The sequence below is a fragment of the Triturus cristatus genome, chromosome 1_1 (genome assembly GCF_964204655.1).
Source record: "Triturus cristatus chromosome 1_1, aTriCri1.1, whole genome shotgun sequence".
Taxonomy (NCBI): domain Eukaryota; kingdom Metazoa; phylum Chordata; class Amphibia; order Caudata; family Salamandridae; genus Triturus; species Triturus cristatus.
The window spans coordinates 18,965,710-18,982,897 of NC_140579.1; the positions used below are offsets into that span (position 1 = coordinate 18,965,710).

General features: G+C 49.4%; 1 long non-coding RNA gene across 1 annotated transcript in view; it reads right to left on the reverse strand.

The window, feature by feature from the left end:
• Nucleotides 1-1,736: 1,736 nt before the first annotated feature.
• The window catches only part of LOC146869165 (uncharacterized), a 61,445-nt gene continuing 45,993 nt past the window's right edge, over nt 1,737-17,188 (reverse strand). Inside the window, exon 3 of the long non-coding RNA XR_014981350.1 lies at nt 1,737-1,823. This is a non-coding gene — a long non-coding RNA (uncharacterized LOC146869165). The remainder of the gene's footprint in view (nt 1,824-17,188) is intronic.

Consider the following 17,188-nt stretch of genomic DNA (forward strand, 5'->3'; position numbering starts at 1 on the left):
GTTCTGCAAAGTCATGAGGCGATCCGCTTGGAGCTCAGCTGTTAGATTGCCAAGGGCACCAGCCGTTACATTAACAGTGGACTCAACTACACGAGTCAGTTGTTTTAGGTTTCTACTATTAACCATTGGTCCCCAAAACGGCAGGAAACCCATGAAGAAGTCTCCCGCCTCCTGACCGGTAGTATCCTCCTGGCTAACCACGCCTCTCACAACTCTGGTCTTGTGATAATCAGAGGCAGCAGTAAATGTCGGCGGTAGAAAATTCGCAATATAACATGTGCCCGAAAAATCAGGGGGCAACCATGTATATGCTCGATCATTGCAAACAAAGTATGTACCCTTGGCAGCTAAAAACGCAGGGGAAAACTGTGATGAGAAGGTGTACGTTTCAGTACAGTCACTGTTCCCCAGTTGAGCTCTAGGATTCTGACCATTGCCTTGTAGACAGAGCCGACCTATGTGGGGCACAACCCAAATCGGGGATGAAATTTTACGCTGTCTTTCGACCAGACTAATGCTATACCCCGTCGCGTTCCAACCTACATAAGCTCGTAACTCATCCTTGGGAATGGATGTGTATGCATCGATATCTCTGCTCATATCCACAACTCCTTTCATTAGGGCTTTATTGTTTGTGCTAGGTCTGATGGAACGCGGTTGTCGTAGGGAGTTGGCATCTAATGCAAATAGAAACATAGTCTGGAATGCCCATGATGATCCATTGTAGCTAAACGGCAGCACTAGATACGGGATACCCTTATTAATGGTGTGTGGCATTAAACCACACACCCAGCAATTGGTCGTATTCATAACTAGCTGGTGCTGGTGCAGGAGTTGAATAAATGAGTTGTTTGCGAACTCAACACGTCTAGCTTGTTCGTGTTGAGGCAGTGGGTGGAAAGAGTGCAAAGAGGTGGCAGGAGGAGGTTTAGGCTGCACAGTAGGTGCGGGTTGCACTTGAGTGGACATAAATACATATCCTACGGTGAATATCACACTGCTAAATAATATAAACAGACATAATATTGCAAAATGTTTGCCATTCATAATTCTACACATTCTCCTTTTAAAGTTCATTTCCTCAGTAGGCCTCTCCATCTTGAAAAACTCCATCCTCTAATTGTGCCGTTCGCGGCGGGTGAGTTTCTTCCGCTGAGGAGTACACCTGTCAGTCCAGGGAACGCCCTAGACCAACCAGAACCGTCGACCTAACGTCTCCGGCTTGTACCCCAAAGTCTTGACACCGCGACCCTACAGCTGAACCCGGATGGTGGTTCGAAAAAGGAAAAATACACAAAATAAGAAAGTCTTTTCAGATGGGAGAGCTGTACAAAAAAAAAATATCAAAGGAAAAAGAATTTTTATTTGTCCTTGGTTCTTGGCCTCAAATTGTACCGAGTTTTCCCAGGTACTGTGTGGTCTTGAAACAAAAGTTCAGGCTCTGTAGTGTCCAATCGCCTTGACGGATGCACAGCTTCTTGTGAAATATCGTCACTCTTTGGTTCGGACTTTGTTTCTTTCACACGCGCATCACTGAAGGGTAAAAACCGAGGCACGGTCTCAGTTTCAGAGTCAGCTATTCCTTTCTGGACCCACTGGTCATGTGGCAAAGGCAAAGGAACTCTTTTGCAGTGGGCGCCGTGCACCCAGTTCTTCTTCCCCTTCACTCGAACCGCTGATCTTGTGGAAAGAAGGACGAGGTGGGGGCCGATCCAGCGGGGCTCATCATTCTTCGCCCACTGAAAGTTCCGGACCAACACCCATGTTCCAGGATTGATAGAATGTCCTGGAGCTTCTGAGGCCTGAGGCAGAGAGTCATGCACCTGTTGATGTAAAACACGCAATTTAGCCGTCAATTCATACAGGTAATCAAGCAGTACTGGATGTTCGATTTCGCTGAATTTTGTAGGCCTTGGCACGCCCCATATATTGGCTGGGCGGCCAAAAACTATCTCATAAGGACTAAGTCCCACTCGTGAGTGCACAGTCATTCTGGTGGACAGGAGTGCTAAAGGCAGAGCGTCGGGCCATTTTAGACCAGAGCTCGCTTGGATCTTGGCTAATTTCAGTTTTAAAGTGCCGTTATAGCATTCTACTAATCCAGCTGATTGGGGGTGATTTGCAGCGTGGAACTTCTGTGTGATGCCTAGCCCTTCACATACTTCTTTCATCACTCGACCCACAAATTCACTCCCATTATCACTCCAGACCATTCTTGGCATTCCGAATCTAGGGAAAAATTCTTTGACAAGGGCTTTAGCTGTGGATAAGGCAGTGTTGTCTTTTAAGGGATATGCTTCAATCCATCTTGAAAAAGCGCAGACAACAACGAGTACATATTTTAAATTGTTGCACCTTTCCATGTGGATGAAATCTAGCTGCAAAACCTCGAACGGATACGTTGGAGGCACAAAATGACCAGCTGGAGTTGGGGTTCCCCTGCCAGGATTGTATTTCAGACACACCATGCAATTCTTAACTACATTCTCTGCACATCTAAGAATTCCAGCATTTTGCCATACTGGAGCCAATGACTTGCAAATTCCTTTTACACTAATATGGGCCATTCCATGGGCCATCGTCACCACTGCAAGCACATACGCATCGGGTAATAACCAACGCTGATGTTCTGACAAATCAACCCAACAACCATTTTCATCCAATTTACCCGTACTTTCTCTCCACTTGCTTAACTCTTTCTCTCTGGCTTCAGCTTGAATAGACTTCACGCTTTCTATCGTGTCTTCACACATTCCAACATCACCAACCCATCGTGCAGGGCCTGCGACATACATTCGATTATCTACATTCTTTGCAGTTTCCTTCGCAACTTCATCAGCAAATGCATTACCGCGACCAACATCATCAGTAACTTTCTTGTGCGCACTGCATTTTACAATCGCAACTTGTAACGGCAAGGTCAAAGACTCAAGGAGATCATTCACCAACTGACCATTCTGAATTTTGGTTCCATGCGAGGTCAGGAACCCACGTTCTTTCCATAAACGCCCAAAACTATGGGCCACGCCAAAGGCGTACTGGCTGTCAGTATATATATTCACTTTCATACCTTTTGATAACACGCATGCTCTCGTGAGTGCTATTAACTCTGCTGCTTGAGCTGAATTATGTGGTATGCGTGCAGTTTCAACAACCATGTGCAAAGTCGTGACAGCATATGCAGCAGTCGAATCACCATTTGGGAGCTTGAAGCATGAACCATCCACCCATAAGGTACCATCACACTCATCCAAGGCAGTATCTTTAAGATCCACTCTTCCTTTTGTTTCTTCTTCTGTTCTAAACAGACAATCATGCTGTTCAATCATATCTGCGTCTGCTGCAACTGGCAACAAGGTAGCTGGATTCAATGTATTGCACCTTTGTATGTGCACATGACTCGCTAATAAGGTTAACTCATAACCTGACAATCGAGCACTAGTTAAGTGCTGTGTCTTGGTCCTGTTTAACAGTGTGTCCACTGCATGTGGAACCATCACGATCAATGTATTGTTCATTACTAAACCAGCAGACTGTCGAATAGAGACAGCTGCTGCCGCTGTGGCTCTTAAGCAACTTGGCAATGCTTTAGCTACCGGGTCTAAAGTCGACGAAAAATACGCGCATGGACGCTGTTGATCTCCAAAAGACTGTGTCAACACTGCTAATGCACAACCTTCTTTCTCGTGAACATACAATGTAAAAGGCTTGCTGTAGTCAGGAATACCCAACACAGGAGCGGAACACAATGCTTCACGCAATTCCCAAAAACTTTTCTGACATTCCTCAGACCATGGGACGAGGTTTGGTGAATCTTTACATGTCAATGCTATTAAAGGTTTTGCCAGCAAAGAGAAACTGGGAATCCACTGCCTACAGTAGGAGGTAATACCCAAGAAAGCACGCACTTCTCTCTGTGTTCTTGGTACACTCAGTTTTGCAATGGCCTGAATTCTCTCTGGGGTCAGCTTCCTTCCCTCCTTTGAAAAGAGATGACCTAAATAGGTCACTTCTTTTCGACAATATTGCAATTTTGATAGAGACACTTTGTGGTGGAGGGCAGACAAATGACGCAGCAATGACACTGTAGCTTCTCTGCAAATCTCCTCAGTATCTGCGGCGATCAGTAAATCGTCCACATACTGAATAAGTGTAGCACCACTAGGTAAAACAATTGCGTCAAGTTGTGTTTTTAAAGCTTGGCTGTATATTGATGGACTTTCACAGTAGCCTTGGGGAGCGCGTTTAAAACGGAAGCTTCGTCCTCCTAGGCTAAAACCAAAAATGTCCCTACTTTCCTCTGCAATTGGGATGCTAAAGAAAGCATTCTTTAAATCAACTACTGAGAACCAAGCAGCAGAAGCTGGAATCATAGTTAACAAGGCAGTTATATCAGGGACAACTGGAAACTGTGGTACAACAATCTTATTTACCTCTCTAAGATCGATCACGAATCTGTAAACAGGTGGCTGTGAAGGGTCAGTACGTTTTAATACAGGCAGAACAGGGCTATTACAAACGTTACCTCTTGTCTCTTCAATTACATCTTTTTCAATCAGATCATAGATAATCGCTAACAATGCTTTCTCACCTTCATTAGAGATTTTGTACTGGGGAATACGTGGCAATCTAACATTAGCTTTCAAAGTTACCACATATGGCGGTATTTCCAAAAGACCCACATCATTGAGGCCAGAAGCCCAAAGGGCGTCTGGGGGAGATAACAATTCAGCTGGCATTTCATTCCTTGACAAATATATTGGGGAAATCACTTCCTTACCAAGTGTAAGTTGCACTCCCGATGGGGAACAATATAATGTCGCATATAATCTCTTTAGCAAATCTAAGCCTAACAGGTTTTCACCACAACCTGTTGTTAGGATAAGGGGTGCTTTTAGCTCACAAGGTCCAATAGAAAGGGGAATAGGACTAGAGATCGGGTTCCTAACCGGCGCGCCAGAAAAACCAACAGAAACATTCATTTCGCCAGACAAAGGTGCGCCAGGGAGTTTTGAGTGTATAATTGAACTCTTTGCAGCGCCAGTGTCCAACAGAAAAGGTTCTGACACACCCGCTGTAGTCACCTTGACATACGGTCCATTCAGATCCACTGGCACTGAAACGACTCCCTCTCTTTGTCTATGGCTATCCTAGTAAACATTACCTTCTGTATCTTCATCTTCTGCATAATAGTCAGTATTATAGTACTGAGCCGTCCTACCAGTGGCATTGCCTTGCTGATCAAAACGATTAATGGTATGTTGAGGCGGAAGAGGACGCGCGTTCTGTGGAACGCTCCCACGCCCTCTACCTCTAGGCGCTTGCTGACCACCTCTACCCCTGGTACTGAAAACGCCATTAGCGCGCTGTGCCAGGATGGGGCAACTGTATTTAAAATGACCCTCTTCTTTGCAGTATGAACATTGATTAGGGCCTACTGGAGCACGTTGCTGATGATACCCAAATCTTTGCACGTTTCTATGAAACTGTGGCTGTTGCTGATAATTACTCTGGCTACCACGTGGCGGGTAAGCCTGCTGTAAAAGAACCTTTGTTTTCAATTCTTTCGTTTTCTTGTCTGCTCTATCTTTCTCATCTTTATCCCTATTTTCGTAATACTGTGCAGTAGCCAGTATTTGCGCTGATGAGGAAACAGCCCAAGAACTCTCTGAATCTTATAATTTTTTACTCAACTCGGGAAGCAAATTATGCACAAATTTGTCGACAAATAATCGTTGACCACCTTCTGTACTCATATCTTGACCACTGTGGTTGATAAAAGTTTCTTCAAACCTGGTGAAAAAATCAGACACTGTCTCATCTTTCTTCTGTTTACACACAGACAATTTATCCCAGTTTACACGCATCGCGGGCATTAACGTCTTCATGTATTCAATGATTCTAGCAGGGAGTTCTGCTACCAAAGGTTCAGGTTTTGCACCACCTTCTTGTCCATTATTAGCAATGACAATGTTAGCCCATGTATCACCTAGCTCTGCAGCATGGTCTGTATTACGAATTAATCCCCACAAAGGCTGCGGAACAACACTCCCAAACAGCAAATCTATGTCAGCCAGATTCATGATACACGATCCTGTTGTTTGCGATAACTCTTTGTAATATCCTGCAGGATTTTTGCGGGGGTCAGGTAAAGTTTGTTTAAGCGATAACACTTCTGATCGTCTCCAAGGAACATGTACCCAAACACGCTGGAAATGAGCAGGAACAGCGGCGATGCCTAGATTGCCATCGGCTGCAACTGCTGCTTTCCATACTGGAGCGACTTCCCTCATGGGGTACTGTCGCGCTTTTCTATCAACCGGGTCATGCTCGAACAGTGACTGGGAAGGATCTCCGATCCTAAAAGACAGCAGCGCAGAGACTGCTTTTCCGACAACAGGGCCTACAATCGTGCCTTTGTCGAAATTAAACCGCAAACGACAAAGTTCTTGTGGGATTGGCTCTAAGCCAGTATCCTCTAATTCTTGACAAAGGAAAGCGCACATCTGTTCAAACACGTACCTCTGCTTTGGTGCTTCCCATTGATTAAAAACACTTAGGACGGATTCCACATTGTATCTTGAGGGGAAAATAACCCATCTATGCGCCATGTGATCTAACACTTCTTTTTCCTCGGGACCGGGCCGCTGGCTGCGTAGTTGCTTACGTTCCGGTCCGGGGTTTATGCTAGGGTACCCAAACAAAGGTGACATAAAGTTAGCGACGGCGCTGGTTATGCGTTGTCGCGCCGAAGGGGAGTCTGACATCAGGATAGGGGAAAAAACAGAAGGGAGTGTGGTAGGCGCGTGTGCAGATGCGGCGTCATTGTTAGGAGGCGCGTCAAGGGAGGCAGCTGATGTGGAAGGCAAGGCTAGATGCAAAGGGGGAGCAGGCGGTACAGTCGGCGGTCCCTGAAGGGGCTGCGCTACAAGAGCGGGCGGAGCGGGCAGAGCAGGCATAGCGGGCAGAGCGGGCAGAGTGGGAGCTGCTGGCTGCAGCAAAACTGGTGGCAAAATGATCGGGGGTTTATATTAAAAGGCTGCGGGGGTGCAGTAGCGCTCTGCGCGTAAGAAGGCGGCGAACTCAGCAAATGCGACATTAGGAGATCTTTCTCCTTCTCTTCTAACTTGTCTCGCTGAACGTGTGGCAAAACTGGGTAACCTTTATCTATTCCTAGTTTACGCTGCCTGTGCAACTGCTCATTCATTTGTTCCTCCTCATTATCTTTAAACTGTACTGCTGCTTGCATTATCGACATACCTCTTTCTCTCCTATTTCTTTTTGCTAATCTAATTTCTTTCAGTTTGGCTTCCTTTCGCCATAGGCGGAACGAATCAAACATCGCCGGCCGGGCTTTCTTTTTAAATAATTTTACTTCTAAGTTGTCTAAGATATCTGTGTCATAACTACCGTTTTGGGGCCATTTTAAAACACCATCTTTTCTACTGTATCGCATCCATACTTCACTATATGCAATGGGGCCCACGCCATGTTTTACATAAAGCTCATAATTTGGAGTTCCAATTGGAGGAACCGGACACGAATCCTCCAATTGGGAGTTCCTATTACAACCCAAACAACACAATTTTCCAAATATACTAGAACTAGGCATCTTGGCTCACTAGTCTAGTTTCAAACTTCAAAGGATTATCAAAATGCGATAGTCTCGTGAATACACGAGTCCTTCGGCTTTGACGCTTGCAAGTTCCAAATCAAAGCGATCCCGAAGGGATACCAAATCTAAGAAACAAACTAAGGAGACGCTCCGTTTATACTTAACTGAGGTATAGATGATCAATGAAGTCACCAGAAGACTTGTCTAATCGTTTCGCTCTACCAAATTATCAAGGGTCCAAAACAGGGCAATAGTCAGGGCAGCAGTCCTTTGTAGCCGTCGGGACGCGGAGAACCTCGTAGAAAAGACTTTCGGACCACGTCGACATGCAGGGGTCGCTGAAATGGCAGGCCTTCCTCCAGAATTTCCACACAAAGCTCCTCACGAACGTTTGGCTGGACCAGTGCCGCTGAAATCGTCCCGAGTTGGGCGCCAACTGAAGTACTGGCGATTTTAGAACACCAGCGGTGCCAGGGGCAGCACCCTACGACTTCGGGTTCTTTCCTGTCTAGGATCACAGAAACACAGAGTCTTGCGGTGGCGTCAGAGATCGGTTTATTATGACTGCAGTCAGTAACAGAAATCCTAGAAGTACACACGAGTATGTTTTCAGGAGACTGCTCTCCGTACCAAAACGGCCTTCTCCTTATATGCAAAATACCATGCTTGCAGACACACATTCCTTCGCTTTATGATATGCTCATTCAGATGTATACATTTCAAACAAACGGCAGAGTCATGATGACGTTCCCACGTTTCAGTTCGGCCTGCTCATCATTATTCACCCCGTGAAGCTCAGATCCCTCATTCGATATCCGAGACCCCAATAAACACGGACACCTCTCCCTCGTAAAGTAGGTCATAAAGCGGGAAGCAGAGTGGGGTGTGAAAGAGATTAGCTGGGCCTCGTGTGGGATGAAAAGGCTTCGCGGTGTGACAAAGTACTGATGCTAATAACAGGTGGCAATAGGATGGGGGAAGTGGTGGGACCGGGCTGACCTCGGGCAGCGCGGTCCTTGCGAGGTTCACGTATTCTTTTAAACCAGTGTATGCCTAACATAGCCTATGTAAGGGCAATCATTAATCGCTTCTCGCTATTACATGGAATCCATGAAGTACGTATGTAATGTTGTGATGTAAGGAAACATTTCATCGATGAAATGTTTCGATAAATGCTTGTACATACCGCATATCGCGTTCGCGGTCCAGAATGCCAAGGTAGGCATGGCAGGGCCACTCCTACCATGAGGTCCCAAATTCTAAAGTACCACACTTAAATCCTGGATTTAGGGGAATTGAGGGGTGTGGGACCCAGTAACCAATGGGCAGCTAGTCCCTACAGCTAATCCGCCTCTGAGGTGACCACATTCGGGGTTGTGGGTCACCTTGTCTGCCTAGAACCTATCACTTCTACCATTTTTAAATATGGTAGAAGTGTTCCTCAGCTGAACAGACCAGGCTGCTCACCCTAGAGGTGTGGCCAGCCCTTTGAGGGTTGTCCAGCTGCTGCATAGCCCAAATGTGTGCTTGCCAGCCAGGTCACAGAGAAGCTGGGGCAACCAAGTGGGCACCCCCTAAGGTAGCCACCTGGGTGCAGGCTCGCTTGCCCTTGACTCGAGAATCGTGTCAAGGTGAAAAGGCACATTGTTTGATACCAAACTTGACAAGTTTAGGCAGTACCAAAATGGAGCTAGCAACTCCGGGTCTGCACGGGTGCAAGCCCATGTTATCCTATGGTGTGCTTAACACTTATAGTGTACTTTAATGAAAAGGACACTATAAGGACATATAAGCTTGCACTCACACGTCCACACTTGGATATAAGGCACCCTGTCTCCTGGGCTCAAGAGATCTTAGCGGTGACTAGAGCTATTAAAAGCAGTGCAGTGAGTTTGCCACGCATGGCGAGAGCAAAGTCGAAATGGAGCACTTAACACTGTTTCTGCAGTATGTAATGTCAGAACAGCTGTCAGTACTTTACTTGGGTCAAACAGTGCTGCAAGCCCCCCCCCCCCCCGAGGACCCCTTTGCTACCCATGCTCTGGGCACCATAGGCACCACATACTAGGGACTTATAAGGGGGAAAAGTCCTTGTCAGTTGGGGTTACCAATTTAAACATAGCAGTTTTAGGGAGAGAGCACAGGCACTAGGGTCTGGCAGCAGATTCCAGTGCACTAGCAGAGTTAAAACCATGAGAATGGTAGCAAAAAGTGGGGGGCGGGGGTGACCATACAAAGAGGGCACTTTCCAACATCTGCGGGCTGACCGACACAGTCCCCGCAGGGGACCCTCATAAGAGGGCGGCCCCTTTAGTACCACAAGATGGCACACTGGGCAGCCTAGTCTTTTGGCCAGAGACCCCTGCTGGGGTCCCGCGCCTCACTTCCGGCCGTGGGGGGGTTCAGGGAGAGGTATATAGTCCTCCCCCGCCCCCCTGGCGGCCTCTTTGTCCCCACGCCCTGACGCCGACTCGGTCGTGTCCCCTGAGCTGCTGCATTGCCAGCGCGGTGAGTGCAAAACAACCCCTCCTCTCCCCCCTGCCTGGTCTCCCAAGTCCCGTGTAGCACCTTGGGGTGCACGGCCCGGCGGCGGCCCGCGGGAGGTGGGGTCGGGGCAGCTCTCGGCGTCACGGGTGGTGGAGTGAGGGTCGCCGCCTCCGGTGTGGCAAGGAGGCGAGGCAGGGCCCCTAGCCAGCAGCGTTGCCGAGGCCTCTGCCCATGGCTAGTCTGGGTATGTCTCCCGGAGGGCCGCGCAGCCCCTCCCCTGCGGGATAGGCCCCCCAGGGCTCGTGGTTTTATGAGCCGTGGGGGCCAAGGCAGTGTTGATCACTGCATGGTGAGAAGTGCGAGTGATCTCAGTGGGCGGGAGCTTCGGCGGCCGAAGGGGTAGTTTGTGTCCTGCTCGCCACTATGCACTTCAACGTCTTGTCAGGGGTAGTAGGCCTATATAAACACAATATTCTATTACACATAGGTGAGTGTCTAGAAGCCTTTGACTGCCCCAGAACCCCAAGAGAAGGCCAGAAGTGTCCTTTGCCTGCCACCCCCCCTGCGTGCAGTGTCATCGGAAGCTTCAGTGTGCTCCGAGTACATCCCCTGCTGCTCTGACCGGGCCCACTCCTGGAAGTTACTGGAGTTTTATTGAGGTACATGGAGGTAGTGAGTTGCTCTCTCCCTTATCTTCTGCTCCCTGTAGCATGTTGTAAGGGGTGGGGCATTGAGTTTTAACATGTTTGTCTCAGAGGAGTTTAATATTAAATTAAGCACACACAGCTCATCTCTGATCTCCATTACACCCCCTTCCTAAACATGAGTCTAACTGGAGGCTTACTGGTACCGAAGGGACAGTAGTCGAGCATTGTTTGGCGGGTGTATGAGCCTCGGCAGCCCAACGGCGAGTCTGCCGACTTTGGTACTGGATACCAGGGTTCGAGCCTCGAGGTCGCGTCCTCATCCTGTGACATTCTGGGCTAATATCTTGATCCCCCCGTGCCTGAATGTGTAATGTAAATACGGTGCTAGGTAAGCGCTTCTATACCTTCGAGTCGAGTCGCGCTAAGAGTTGCCCCCCCCCGCATGCGGGGACCTGGCGGAGTTGTCCTGGACGTTAAGGGGGGGGGCTCCGTGCGCACACCGCCACCCCACCCTAAGATGCCGGCGTGTATATGGGGCAGCTGGGGGATCGCATGCAGAGGGCGGTGGTGCCGTTGTCGGCCCGCCGATGTAAGGCAGGCAATGTGCACACCGGGACGAGCGCGAGCCCTCCCGGTACTATGGAGAAGATTTTTCAGGACACTCTGGGTAACGGCTCCGCCCACGAGCGTTCCCGCGACACAATTTGGATTTTCAGCCTTTCCCCCTCTCAATGCCATGGGATTGGTGCTTGCTGCACGGCAGCATACCCCACGTGACCTGCAGTATGGGTGTAAATGGCAGATTAGCGAGGTAAGCGTAGGACAACAGGGTGTGGGTGCACAAAGCTCCGTTCGGGATTGTTTGGGGCGTTCTTGTCCCTCGGGGAGGCTGCGGGAGGCCTTGTAACCAGGGAGCTAAGTTCGGGTCTGGGCATTAGCTTGCAGCCTGTGATGCGGGGCAAATCAAACAATCTCCCGGTGTATTAACTGTATAAGATTGCCAATATTTGCGCAGAGACAGACATCACAGTTTGGGCTTTCAATTGGAAAAGAGACAAGCAGTGCTTATGCGTAGGGAGGCTTGCCCAAGTCCGAGTTGATGGTGTTGCTTCAATCTGGCTCAATTTAGGGAGCAGCTACATTAGCTTTAGTGTCGGTTGTGAACACCTTCATTTCCAGTCATTTGCAGTTTTCGAAAGTTGGAGTTTATGTGCAAGTTAAAAGACTGTCCTTTCATGCACAGGTTCTCATCATCGTCTGATCGCTACATGCTTTCATCTCCTTTACTTCATTATGCTCACGAAAAAGTGTCTCTCAAATCGGTGTATTAACACTTGTTACACAGAAATTATGGAAATGTCACTTTTTGCAATCCTTTACTTCGGCAGCTATCTTCAATGTTTGATCCCTTTCCCTGCCAGTGCCATCCACAGTTGAAGGACTGACACAGTTAACAGCAGTTCCAAATTACGCGAGCAGTAAGAAGCGATTTACGAGTATTCAGCAGCAATAGCAGCAATCAGTTTTAATCGGGAAGTCGGTGCTTCCCCCCAGTAGCCAAAGGCAAATGCAGCATTGCAGCTTACAATGTAAACGGGTAAAAACAATGTTCATGGCAGGGATGATGTACTTGCTGCATCATAAGCAATATTGTCTGTCAGCGCTCAAGTGAACGTTAGCAATATTATTCACAAGCTCAGTTGCTGCTTATTTTATCTTATGCAACTACCAACCATTGACTAAGCCAACAACCCTGGCGTGTCGGGTATGTTGTTCTGGCTGGATCATATATCCGCATGCAATGACAGAAACAGCAAAATACCAGTTGAGGCACATCACCTAGGCACAGAATAGCTCCCTCAAGCACAGGGGGACCCGGGTGCAGGTACTCAGGGGGTGTCACCAGGGGCAGGTTTACACGAGGTTTTATGGTTGCAGCGACACAAGAGGGGACACCGGGTGCATCACTCATGTGTGCTCACGGTGTGCACGAGGTGTCTCGGCATGCAAAGCAAGGCACGTCTCCTGGTAATAGGACCAGCAGGACTGGGGCATCTTAAGTTAAATAATTAAATAAATAATACATAATCCAGTAATGCAAGGCATTCTTTTTATTTAACAGAAGTGCCAGGGCACTCGTCGAGTGCCATTGACAGTACCCATGGGTAAGTGCGATGACTCTGTTTTTCGAGCCCACCCCCCCCTCATTATACAATCAGCGCCATCTTGGGCAGCGGTCACATGTCTCATTTATTTCCAATTATTTTCAGTAGGGGCAGGGTGCACTGTGAGAAGTATATTGGCTAAACTATAAGGGGGGACAGAAGGTGCCCCGTGGTCATGGTATCGGTGAGTGAGCACGCTGGTCCCTTGGAGGACGTGATGGGGTTTGGCCGTCTGGGGCGGGGCCTGCACAGACTTAAAACTGGAAGTCAGTCCAGGCTTCCCACTTGACCCAACTGGGCGATCACAGGCACTTTTGCATTTCAACTCACTTCCTTGTGTTCTTCACACGTGGGAGTGCTCTCATGCGAGTCGATTTAGCAGACTGCAAGGCCGCTCTAGACCTCATGTAGGATACAGATGCAGTTAGGTTCACTGGTAGGATGTTCACTATTACTGAGGTCCACAACACTCCAGAAATGAAGTACAGCGGATGATGCAAATGCCCATAGTTACCACATTTACAGATTGGGACGGGTTACTGGGTATGCCTTGCCAGGACAGCGACACACACTTTACATGAACTGGAGCCTCAGTAAAGGTATGATGGAATCACAAACTGGTACAGGGGACTCTCCTCTCCAACATGCTGTGGGGGCATTATGTTGGCAGGGCTGTGACTGGCAGGCAAGGGCATCAAGGGGCGGTATTATGCAACAGGGTCAGTTGCAGGGTGAACTGCGCAGGTTGTCACTCAGCGAAAGGGTGCGGGGGTGCCACAGTGGGCACAATTCATATCATTCCAAACCAGGTCAGGAATGCACACTCGTGCACAACAGCACATGCGGTAGTATTAGCAGCTGCCCTTGGTAGAAACTCATTTGGGGCCCTGTTTGGATCAGCTCTGAATTTGAGACAGTCCAGCTCTTTCTTGCCCACTTTGGGGAAAGTACTACAGTGCACGGGCAAACTCTTCCAATTTCTAAATGTGTTTCTATACAATATTCGGGGATGGTGACGTGTTTGCAATAGGGTAACACAGCAGCAGCTCACTAATAGTAACGAAAATAATAGGTGAGTCTGCCAACTAAAAGAAACCTTTTAGTGATGTCGTAATGGTGGAACACATGGCCCAAGCGGCGCATGGTGAAGCTTTGCAGGGAGGCATACTGGGCTCGGGAATCGGAGCGCTGTGGGCTGGAAGTGCGACCAGTGGTGTTAGTTTCGCTCTCACAGGTTGAAAAGAATAATAAGAAACTTGTACTTGGTTGGTGCCAATTTGATAAGGGACTGTGTTCTCCGCAAGCAAATGTGCCACCTGTCCAGAATTGATGCATTTTCAGTATACTACTACACCAAAGCCATATTAGGGCTGTTCGCCTGGTTGGTGTCCTGTGCTAGAGAAGGGCAGATTTGGGCCTTCCGTCCCCGGGTAGGGGAGGGCAGTGCTCTCTCTAGGTGCAGCTGCTATTTGGGGGGCCTTTGGGGTGCATCTTGATGATGGCACCATGGGTCAGCGAGTGGCGTGCTCAGTATGAGGTGAAACCGGCACAAGCCGGTTCCCCCATCACGCAAGGTTTGTAGTTTGCAGGCGCCCACCTCCAGTACTCACGGTGCCAGGCTGTCAGACTGACTGTGTATATGTATGATATTCTGCTCAATCTGAGCTACTTCAGTCTCATACCATTCCAGGCACTTTGACTCCCAAAGGATCGTATATATGTTACCGTCTCACACATGCACACTCCGAGCTCTGGAATATCTCTCAATAGCAGCCTTAAATCTTGGTCGTCTTAGAGTTTCTTGTTGGTCAAATAGGCGTAATTACTGATATCGGTATGTCTCCCTCATCCTCAGGGTTTGATTGCTAGCAAGAAAGTGTAATTCATAGTCTTTTATATGTCACTCATAGTGCACTGGAATGGTGGAAATGCCACATATAGCAGTTGAAACCTTGGCAGTCGTGGATGCACTCTGCAACGCACTACCTTACAGGCTCCAACTGTGCGAGCCTTCAGGGAGAATCCCTCTTCATTACTACCGCCACCTGACCCTGGACTCTGCAGCGCATTCCCTTACAGGCTCCCTCTGTGCGAGCCTTCAGGGAAAATCCCTCTTCATTACTACCTCCACCTGACCCCGGACTCTGCAACGCACTCCCTTACAGGCTCCCTCTGTGCAAGCCTTCAGGGAGAATCCCTCTTCATCACTACCTCCGCCTGACCCCGGACTCTGAAACGCACTCCCATACAGGTTCCCTCTGTGCGAGCCTTCGGGGAGAATCCCTCTTCATCACTACCTCCACCTGACCCTGGACTCTGCAACGCACTCCCTTACAGGCTCCAACTGTGCGAGCCTTCAGGGAGAATCCCTCTTCATTACTACCTCCACCTGACCCGGACTCTGCATCGCACTCCCTTACAGGCTCCCTCTGTGCGAGCCTTCAGCTAGACTCCCTCTTCATTACTACCTCCACCTGACCCTGGACTCTGCAACGCACTCCCTTACAGGCTCCAACTGTGCGAGCCTTCAGGGAGAATCCATCTTCATTACTACCTCCACCTGACCCCAGACTCTGTATCGCACTCCCTTACAGGCTCCCTCTGTGCGAGCCTTCAGGGAGAATCCCTCTTCATTACTACCTCCACCTGACCCCGGACTCTGCAGCGCACTCCCTTACAGGCTCCCTCTGTGCGAGCCTTCAGGGAGAATCCCTCTTCATTACCACCTCCACCTGACCCCGGACTCTGCAACGCACTCCCTTACAGGCTCCCTCTGTGCGAGCCTTCAGGGAGAATCCCTCTTCATTACTACCTCCACCTGACCCCGGACTCTGCAGCGCACTCCCTTACAGGCTCCCTCTGTGCGAGCCTTCAGGGAGAATCCCTCTTCATTACCACCTCCACCTGACCCCGGACTCTGCCCTGCACTCCCTTACAGGCTCCCTCTGTGCGAACCTTCAGGGAGAATCCCTCTTCATTACCACCTCCACCTGACCCCGGACTCTGCAACGCACTCCCTTACAGGCTCCCTCTGTGCGAGCCTTCAGGGAGAATCCCTCTTCATTACTACCTCCACCTGACCCCGGACTCTGCAACGCACTCCCTTACAGGCTCCCTCTATGCGAGCCTTCAGGGAGAATCCCTCTTCATTACCACCTCCACCTGACCCCGGACTCTGCAACGCACTCCCTTACAGGCTCCCTCTGTGCGAGCCTTCAGGGAGAATCCCTCTTCATTACTACCTCCACCTGACCCCGGACTCTGCAGCGCACTCCCTTACAGGCTCCCTCTGTGCGAGCCTTCAGGGAGAATCCCTCTTCATTACTACCTCCGCCTGACCCCGGTCTCTGCAACGCACTCCCTTACAGGCTCCCTCTGTGCGAGCCTTCAGGGAGACTCCCTCTTCATTACTACCTCCGCCTGACCCCGGACTCTGCAACGCACTCCCTTACAGGCTCCCTCTGTGTGAGCCTTCAGGGGGAATCCCTCTTCATTACTACCTCCGCCTGACCCCGGACTCTGCAGTGCACTCCCTTACAGGCTCCCTCTGTGCGAGCCTTCAGGGAGAATCCCTCTTCATTACTACCTCCACCTGACCCCGGACTCTGCAGCGCACTCCCTTACAGGCTCCCTCTGTGCGAGCCTTCAGGGAGAATCCCTCTTCATTACTACCTCCACCTGACCCTGGACTCTGCAGCGCGCTCCCTTACAGGCTCCCTCTGTGCGAGCCTTCAGGGAGAATCCCTCTTCATTACTACCTCCACCTGAACCCGGACTCTGCAACGCACTCCCTTACAGGCTCCCTCAGTGCGAGCCTTCAGGGAGAATCCCTCTTCATTAATACCTCCACCTGACCCATGACTGTGCAGCGCACTCCCTCACAGGCTCCATCTGTGCGAGCCTTCAGGGAGAATCCCTCTTCATTACTACCTCCACCTGACCCTGGACTCTGCAGCACACTCCCTTACAGGCTCCCTCTGTGCGAGCCTTCAGGGAGAATCCCTCTTCATTACTACCTCCACCTGACCCTGGACTCTGCAACGCACTCCCTTACAGGCTTGATTATCCACTACTCCTCTCCAGTGCACCTTATCTCACAGCTGACCTTGGGCCCCAGCCCCATATCAGGCACCATCGGGCTCCACTTTCATTTTTCCGGGTAAAAACATTAGTAAAATCACCTTCAAACTTAAAACCTTGAATATAGCAGTAAATATAATTAGCACGCACTTTAAAGTATGTTCCACAGTAGCCCTTATGACCTGACTGCTAAT